Here is a 9,802-nt window from a genome sequence, read left to right as displayed (position 1 = left end):
GGTGGGCGCCAGGCGCGGGGGGGAGGGGGCTGGCCCAGGCCGGTGTGTGGACCGAGTTGAGAACAGGCAGCGGCTGCCTGGTGCCCGCTCCAGGGCGGCGAAATCAGGCTTGGCAAAGGCTAATGAGGCCTTAGGGTTTTGGTAAGATTTACTTTAGGACAGTTGTGTGTGCAAGGAGGTATGCGACCCACCCTAATCAGCTAAGTAAACATCATCAAAAACAAAGTAATAATAAAAAAAGAAGGTATGCGAGTTCATCCCACTCAGCTTAGAGGAGCGACATGGTGTAAGCCTTCAGGGCACCAATGACGTCGTTTTGTGTGTATTTTGATCTTTCTGTGCGTAGTGACACATAGGGCATGTATTTTGCAATATGCTTTTGCCTTCTAAATTACTAAATTTTCTTTTTAATATTGTTTATGTAGTTGAGGGAGGTTACTGATTAGGGTGTGGCGAGAAGGCTGGGTGGGACAGAGGTTTCTTTTTTTTTTTTCTCCTGTATCTGCAGGGGGGAGGTGGAAGGGAGGCCGCTCCTTGCTCTCAAACCACCTCATCTGCACCCGAGGACAGGGGTGTCGGCTGACGACGCCTCAGACACCGCTGTGTGGGGACTAGTATTCTGCAGCTGAAGGCTGTCTCTCTTGATCAGCTCCTGGCAACACAGATCTCCATGTTAAGGTAACTAGGTAGATATTAGCTTATATGTGTGTGTGAGAGGGACCGAAGAAAAATGGGGATTTATCTTTTTTAAAAACAGAAGATCTTGGGCCTGGTGGCGTGGCCTAGTGGCTAAGGTCCTCGCCTTGAATGTACCAGGATTCCATATGGTCGCCGGGTTCTAATCCCGGCAGCTCCACTTCCTCTCTGTCTCTCCTCCTCTCTGTATATCTGACTTTGTAATAAAAATAAAAATAAATCTGAAAAAAAAAAAGCATATTTAAAAAACAAAAAGAAGATCTTTTGTGTGGTTGAATGAGAGAAGAAATTATGAAAACAAGCTCGACCTGTAGTTACATTTCTTTTCTTTCTTTCTTTTTTTTTTATAATCTTACATAATTGATTAGGGTACAAAGGGTCAAGGGCTACAAGAAAGTGGGTAACACTGTTGTTTCCACACTCACTAATATCATCATTTCCCCCCTGTATCTAAGGGGTCAGGGGAGAAACAAAGGGAGAGGCCCCATCCAGCCTTCCACCCATCCCAGGCCTCCATCCATAGCTTTCATGTGGACTGGTGTGTGGCAGTCAGTGATGCTTTAGCCTAACAGCCCATCTCGGAATTCCCATGTGGGCTGGTGAATCAGTCTGGCCCAAATAGATCTTATGGACTCTCCCCTTCCAACCACCAGGTCTCAGTCCCCTCGCTTGCCAGAAAGTTCTGTGACCCCGTTGCTGGGAATCACAAGAGATCTCTTGGGCCTGGAGAAAGCCTAGGACTCGGTCACCTCCTGGTGGCAGTGACTTTGGCCTGAGTCCCAAGCGTTGTGTCCGGCCTGGCTGGGGTACCCCCAACAGCTGCCACACTGCAGGGGGCTCCTTTTGCCCCAGTCCCAACCTGTAGTCACATTTCCAAAGTATTGCTTTTGTTAGGTGGGTGTTCTTAGGTGGATCTCAACTCTCTTCCCACCCCTTACCCAGGGTGGCTCGGGGAACCTTCCCCATCAGGCACTAAGGGGCCTGTTAGGTGAAGTTGTAGGGGGAGTTTCAGAAACTCCATACCCAGAAAACCCTCCGGCCAACAATATCCCAGAAGAGGTTGTGGGGTGGGAGAGCGGCCCCTCCCCGTGCGTGTGAACAGGGACTGGATGCTGTCAGTTCTTTGCTGAGATGCCTGCTGGTCTGTCCCGTGTACTCTGCATTGAACTTGGCTGCCAGGCTTACTGCTACTTCCACATTCTTCTTTTTAAAAGGAATGTGAATTTACTTTAAAGGCACAGTTATAGAAAGAGGGGGAGAGGCAGGATTCACCTTCCATCTGCTGGCTCACTCCCCAAGTGTTTGCAACATCCAGGGCTGGGTCAGGACCTCCTTCTCGGTCTCCCACAGGGCTGGCAGGGCCTAAGCAATTGGGCCATCCTCTGCTGCTTTCCCAAGTGCATTAGCTTGTGACTGGATTGAATGTGGAGCACCCTGGTCTTGAACTGGCACTCACATAGGAGGGCAGCATTGGAAGTAGTGGGTCAGCCGGCTGTACCACGGCGCTGGGCCCCAAGTGAGTCTGATTGCTTTCTTGTGCAAAGACAATCCCCTAACAACGATCTCTGGTAACATCCAGGCCCAGTCTCTGGGTCACTGTCAACCCAGCAGTCATCTTACCCCCAGGACTCTCCCAAATGGCAGCAGAGGCCTTGCTGCACCTGCGGCCTAGTTTGTCCCATGACCCCCTGAATTTCTTGCCTGGGCATCTCCAGTTACTGTCCTATTTATTTACAATGTCTTCACTCGCTTGTTCTGCTGTTCTCCCCACCCTGGAACGTGGCTTTCAGACCGGGGACCTTGTTTCTGCTGTGTATGGTTGTTCTCATTCTCACCTGTCACCTGGCAGTGCCCAAGGAGCTGTTGAATGAGTGTCCTGAGCTGGACTCTCCCCTCCTCCAAGCCTGCTGGGCTCCTGGTACTTCCTGTCCTGGTGGTGACACGAGGCACTGTGCCAGGAACTTGCCTGTTAACTTGGCCTCTCTCGGCAGCACGTTATTCACCCGGCACTTCTAGCTTTCCAAGTTTTCCTACATCCACCCCCTCTCTCTGGATTTCCTGCAACGACTGATTTTCATGTCTTTTACCTTCTCTATCGCAAGAATCTGCCTGCTCTGGCAGGCCATGGCTTAACCCCTTCAGTCGAACTCCAGAGGCAGCACAGCAGCACAGGCCTGCTGTGTGTGTTCTAGCTAGCAGTAGCACTTTTGCCACACCAAGCTGTGGTTGGCCTTTATGCAATCATAATGAAGCTTAAGCAGGAGGAAAATTGTGTGCGAACAAGGAGCCGGCGAGCCAATCTGTATTTGATTGCTCAGACTCTTAAAAAACACTCTGTGGTGCAGCCATCCAAAATGTAAGCACAGTGGCTGGCGCTGTGGTGTGGTATAGTGAGGGAAGTCTCTACCTGCTGTTCCAGCATCCCATGCAGACACCAGTTTCTCTCCCAGCTGCTCCTTGGTTAGCAAGGGAAGTCTCCACCTGCCGTTCCAGCGTCCCATACAGACACCAGTTCCTGTCCCGGCTGCTCCTTTTCCAACCCTGCTCTTTACTAATGGCCTAGGGAGGCAGTAGAGGATGACTGAAGAGCTTGGGTCCCTGCACTCACATAGGAGACCACCAGGAAAGCTCCTGGCTCCTGGCTTTGGACTGGCTCAGCTCTGGCCACTGAAGCCGTTTGGAAAGTGAACCAGAAGTGACTGAAGATCTCTTTCTCTCTCTGTAGCTTTGCCTTTCAAATAAAAATAAATAAATCTTCAAAAAAAAATAAAGATATTGATGGCTTGCTGTTTAAGTCCTTGCTCCCAGGCCTTGGAAGGAGACCTTACTACTGACAGGAGGACAGACTTGATCTTGGCTGCCTTTCAGGCGGGGAACCAGGCACTTGCCCTCTCTGTGTCTTATATATATTTATTTGTTTGGGAGGCAAACTGGCAGAGAGAGGGAAGAGGGAGCTCTTCCATCTGCTGGTTCACGCCCCATGTGCCCACAGCGACCAGGTGTGGGCCAGCTGAAGCCAGGAGCTGGGACCGCCATGTAGGCCTCCCACAGTGGTGTCAGGGGCTCAGGTACTTGAGTCACGGTCTGCTACTCCCCAGGAGTATTCAACGGGAAACTCAATCAGAAGCAGAGCAGCCAAGGCTTGAACCAGCACTCTCGGTGGGATACAGGCAGCCCAGCAGCTGCCGAACTGACTGCGCCAACACTCCCACCACGACCCACGCAGCACTCCATGCCTCCTGCCCGTGGTGCTGGCCGCGGGGATGCCGCCTTCGTTTCTCCAAGGCCTTTCCCTTCTATCATCTCAGGGGACAAGCACAACACTTCACAGCTGTGTCATTTCCCGTCCCTCTTTATGGAAAAGCAGGCTAGATTGGCCCAAGGCTGCAGCTGGGCAGCGATCCTCTGTGGTCCTGTGCCTTGGCCATGCTCTTCCCTCTGCCTGCCCACACTCCCGGGGCGCTACCCAGGGCAGTGGAGTGCTTCTCCCACTCGCCAGCTCCCAGCATGGGGACTGAGCTCGTGGCTACTGCGCACAGGACCGGGAGCTGTACCTTTGCTCCCTACTGACTGTGTGGGAGGAAGTGAGGACTGGTGCTATGTTTATTTTCAGACAGCATTTCTAACAAATGGACGTTTCTAACACTATGTAGAAATGCATGCATCCTTTGACCCAGCAAGCCCAGCTGGAGGAAGCTCGTTTTTCCAGTTCATTCCTTCACTCATTCACTCTTAAGCACACACTGATGCAGTGTTTATTCTGTTCACGGCGGTGTTCTAGGCTGTGGGGTTACAGCAGACATTCAAAAAGGTAAAAGCCCTCAATAAAAAATTAGCCATGAAGTGTAGTCATAATGAAAAAGAATACAGGGTTTGTCGTGATGGTGTAGTGGTTAAAGTCCTTGCCTTGAACGCGCCGGGATCCCGTATGGGCACTGGTTCTAATCCCGGCAGCTCCACTTCCCATCCAGCTCCCTGCTTGTGGCCTGGGAAAGCAGGACGACCCAAAACTTTGGGACTCTGCACCCGCCTGGGAGACCCAGAAGAGGTTCCTGGTTCCCAGCTTCGGATCGGCACAGAACCTGCCGTTGAGCTCACTTGGGGAGTGAATCATCGGACAGAAGAACTTCCTCTCTGTCTCTCCTCCTCTCTGTATATCTACCTTTCCAATAAAAATAAATAAATATTTAAAAAAAGAAAAAGAAAAGTAAAAGAATACAGGTTGCTGCTATCTGCAATACTGGCATCCCCCCTGGTGCTGGTTTAAGTCCAGGTTCTCCAGCTCCCTGCTAATATGCCTGGGAAAGCAGCAAAAAATGGCCCAAGTCCTTGAGTTCCTGCTACCTCTGTGGAAGAAGAGTGGGAAGAAGCTGCTGGTGTCAGCCCAACTCAGCCCTGGTCGTCGTGGTCATCTTCAGAGTAAACCAATTTTTTTCTGTCTCCTTCTCTCTCTCTCTCTCTTTCTCTCTCTGTGTGTGTGTAACTACTTAAAAAAAAAAAAAGATAAAAGAAAATGTCCCACATCCTGATTAGGGACGGACTGAAGTGAGGATGAAAGTCCCTAGAAGTTACACTTAAAATGCTCATGTCCCATTTGGGGGTGAGGAAGCCTGCAGGGTTATACAGAGAGACCGCCGCAGGTGCCCCGCGATCTGGCCTGACAGGGAGTGAGGAAAGAGGTTTGTCCGGGCTTCCTGGAAGCAGTTGCGTTTGGAGGGGTCCTGGCCTGCGCTGACCCGAGGTGGGCTTCTTCCGGCTGGTCCTCTGACTGCTCCACTCCTGGTGGTGCCTTCAAAGGCGCTGGCCATTGTAGCAGCACCCTCCTACACCCTGGAGGGGGCGTTTCTTTGGCAGGGAACTGTAAGGAATGTTCCGGTGGGTCACAGGGGCAGGGCTGGTTCTCTTCCCAGAGGCCAGGCAGCATGGGCCCAGGGGCATGGGGTTGGGTGGTGTGATGTGGGGCCAAAGGACATGTGCCTAGGGAGTCCCTGGGCTTGCTCTATTTCTCCTCGCAAGGCTCAGCCCTCTGCGGTGTCCTGGCTGGCATCTTCCCAAGGCCTTGCAGGCCAAGCCTTCCTGTTCGGCAAAGGCCAGGGCTGTTCAGGCTCCAGCCAGACAGCCTTCCTCTGTGTCCACCAGCCTGGAACCTGCTGTTGCAACTTCTGGGAGCTCTTTGTTCCTGCCCGCAGATTTCCTTCAGTGTTTCTGAGAAGGAAATCACTTTGGGTCTAAAGTCAAGTCTCAGAGGTCCAGCCTGTGTGTCCAGTATGTCTTGAATCGTGTGTGGTCTGTGGTGGGCACTCGTACGAATGCCTTGACACCTAGAGTTGGGCTGGCTACAGGGTGGTACTGCTGGCAGGGGTAAGCCTTTTTCCTTTTAGAGGGGAGAGATTGGGCTGGAGAGAAAGAGCGCTTCCACCTGCTGGGTTGGTGCTGTAGTGCTGTCTACAGCTAGGAGCAAGATGATAAAAGTGGAAATGTAATTCACATCTCCCACATGGATTGCCTGAGCTGTCACCACTGGCCGCCCAGGGTCTGTAGCCAGCAGGAAATGAGTCAGGAGCTGGGGAGGGGATGGAACCAGGCAAGTCAGAGTTTTGGCCACATGCCTGCCCCATCCCAACTTCCGAGAGGCGGCAGTGTCCAGGGCTCTGCTGCCCAGCTGCGGTGTTCCTTCATCTTTCCATTTCTTGGTTTTCCAGCAATGCGACAAGAAAAGTCACGACAAGGTACATACTTAGGAGCTGGCTCTGTGATTATGTCCCGGGTTACTGTGGCAGGGGACAGAGGACAGAGGGCGTGCCTTCCTTCCAGCTGCTGTGTCTTGGGCAGTCGCTGGGACGAGCCACAAGTGGGTCAGAGCCCAGCGAGGGTCGGCTCTAAGCACCCAGGCATCTTACCGCTCCTCTCCCCAACACTGATTTGCAGTCATTAAAAAGCACCCGGGCTCTTACTTCAAAAGTAGCTATGAAGCACCTGCTGTATGCCAGCCTCACTTCGAGCAAAGGATGCTGTAAAAACAGCCTCTTATCCAGCCCCCTGGGTGTGTCCCAGGTTGGAGTGACTTTGCAAATTTTATATGCTCATGCACATTCCATGGAACAAACGACACGAACACGCCACCAAATACAGGATAGTTCTGAGTAGTCCTGCTGAAAGCAGCCTCATGGTCACATGAGGTCAGAACTTGCCACCAAGGGAGGCTGTCAGGTCAGCGGCTGCTGCCAGGGGACTCAGCTTTCCACATTCAGGGCTTTGGGAATTGGGGTTTCTGGGTAAAGGGCTGTGGGCTTGTGTCCCATTCTGTCCTCCCTGGCCCCAAGCCAGACCAATTCCTTTGCCCAAGGCCAGACGTGGCGGGATAGCCCCTGTACGGGACTGTACACAGTGCACTATGTCTCATTTGGGTACCCCCCCCAGCAATGTCCTCTTAGCATTCCCATTTCACAGACAAGTCAACTGAGCTCTGGAGAGATTAGCAAGTTGCTATTGGACCGGCCACCCCCGTGCGCAGAACCAGGAGTGCATACTTCTGAGTGTGGGTGGAGATTAAGTACACACACTGCTTTTTTGTTTGTCAGATGGTCTCATTTTTTCTTTTTTTTTCTTTTTTAAAGATTTATTTATTTTTTTATTAAAAGTCAGATATACAGAGAGGAGGAGAGACAGAGAGGAAGTTCTTCTGTCCGATGATTCACTCCCCAAGTGAGCTCAACGGCAGGTTCTGTGCCGATCTGAAGCTGGGAACCAGGAACCTCTTCTGGGTCTCCCAGGCGGGTGCAGAGTCCCAAAGTTTTGGGTCGTCCTCTACTGCTTTCCCAGGCCACAAGCAGGGAGCTGGATGGGAAGTGGAACTGCCGGGATTAGAACCTGCGCCCATATGGGATCCCGGCGTGTTCAAGGCAAGGACTTTAGCCACTAGGCCACGCCGCCGGGCCCTCATTTTTTTCTTTTTAAAAATTTATTTTTAGGGCCTGACATGATGGCTCAACTGGCTGATCCTCCCATTGCAAGTACCTAGACCCCATAGGGGCATCAGTTTGCGTCCTGGCTGCTCCACTTCCCATCCAGCTCCCTGCTAACAGCCTGGGAAAGCAGCAGAGGATGACTCAAGTCCTTGGGACCCTGCACCCATGTGGGAGACCCAGAGGAGGTTCCTGGCGCCTGGCTTCAGGTCGACTCAGCTTGGCTTAGCTCTGGCTGTTGTGGCTACTTGGGAAGTGAGTGAACTAGCAGATGGAAGATCTTTTTCTCTGTCTCTCCTCTCTATACATCTGCCTTTCCAATAAAAACAATAAATACGTAAATCTGAATTTTTTTTTTTACTTTAAAAAGTTTGTTTATTTGAAAGGCAGAGTTACAGAGAGAGGGAGAGAGAGAGAGAGATCTTCACTGCTGACTCACTCCCTAAATGGCTGCGAGAGTCGGGGCTGAGTCAGGCCCTAGCCAGGAGCCAGGTGCTTCTGGGTTTTCCATGTGGGTAACTGGGACCCAAGCATTCGGGCCATCTTCTACCACCTCACCAATCACATCACAAGGAGCTGGATGGGAAGTGAAACAGCCAGGATTTGAACCAGCTTCTACATTGAGATGCTAGCATTGCAAGACAGTGGATTCATACACGATGACAAAACTGTCCCCATCCTTTTAAAAATAGTTTCTTTAATTTTTTATTCACATTAGAAGTATTTATTTGAAAAAGTTACAGAAAGAGAGAGAGAGCTTTACTCCTTCAATGGCTGTCACAGCTACGTCAGGGCCAGGCTGAAGCCGGCAGCTTCATCTGCATCTCCCGTGGGGTGGCAGGGACCCAAGCACTTCTGCATTATGTTTCCTAGGCCACTAGCCTGAAGCCCGATTGAAAGTGGAGCAGCCTGGACTCGAACCAGCAGCCGTACAGGATGTTTGCATCTCACATAGTGGCTTTATTTACGTGCCACAATGTCAGCCCCGAACAACCCTTCATTGAAACATTTCCGTCCTTCTTACCGAGTAGGGCATTCTGCTGCACCACTCTTGATGTTGTCTATGATGCCATGGGGTGGCAGCCACAGATGGTCCATCCCTAGGGTCTCTGTATTGGCTCCCCAGACTTCTCTGGCATCTGCTGGGTGGCACTCAGCACCTCACCGGAAGTGCTGTGTCCGCCCGGTTTGCTGTCCCTCTGTTTCCTTCTGTCCTGGAGGACTCTATCAGGGCGGAGGCCCATGGTGGCCCTGGGCCTGTCCATTCTGATTGGCCAGCTCCACTGATCCTTGGACACTTCCGGTCACTGGTTGCTTTGGCGATCCAAAAGGCCCATCTTGGGGGGGTTAGGACGACCTTGTTGCCAGTGCACCCCAGGTATGCAGCTGTGATCTCGCCAGGATTCGACCATGGGCAGCCCGGTGAAGGCGCCCAGTGTCGGGTGAACCTGGATTTGGGATGGCTGCAGGGAGTGGAATTTTGGCCAACCCCAAAAGGAAAATTAAAAGCTCTTTTGCTTTTTTCTCTCCCCACCCCTTGCTTATTTATTTGAGAGATGGAGAAAGAGACACACACAGAGAATTCACTCCCCCAAAGCTCTCAACAACCTGCCCAAGACGGAAGCCAGGAACAGGAACTTGAGCCAGGTCTCGCACCTGAGTGGCAGGACCCTGACTACTTGGGCCATTTCTGCTGCTTCCTGGGTTCTGCAGCAGCCGAAAGCTGAGCCAGGAGCCGGAGTCCACAGTGAAACCAGGCACTCCCAGTTGGGCTGTGACGATCTCATCTGGGAATCAGGCATGGAGCCCAAAGTCGGCCTTGTAGGCCTTGTAGGCTGCTCTCAGAATCAGGCAGGAGGGTCCAAATCCCAGAACCCTGGGCTCACCACCCTGAGTAGCTGGGCACCCGGCTGGGGGTGAAGCCAAGGCCAGGTGGGGGTACCTGGGCCACCCCACACAGGCAAGCACCAGTAGTATGCTTTCCATGCCTTGGTCCAGGGATGGTCAGAGCCTCCTGGGTGGGAGACTGGGGACCTCTGTCCCCTCCACAGGAGATGGCGCTCTGGGTTCTGGCATACAGAGCGTGACCCTGAGCCAGGGAGAGGTGTGCTCCCTGAGCCTGGTGCCCAGAGCTGTGCTGC

The sequence above is a fragment of the Ochotona princeps genome, chromosome 2 (genome assembly GCF_030435755.1).
Source record: "Ochotona princeps isolate mOchPri1 chromosome 2, mOchPri1.hap1, whole genome shotgun sequence".
In the NCBI taxonomy this organism is placed as follows: Eukaryota; Metazoa; Chordata; class Mammalia; order Lagomorpha; family Ochotonidae; genus Ochotona; species Ochotona princeps.
Note: the sequence above shows the minus strand (reverse complement) of the source record.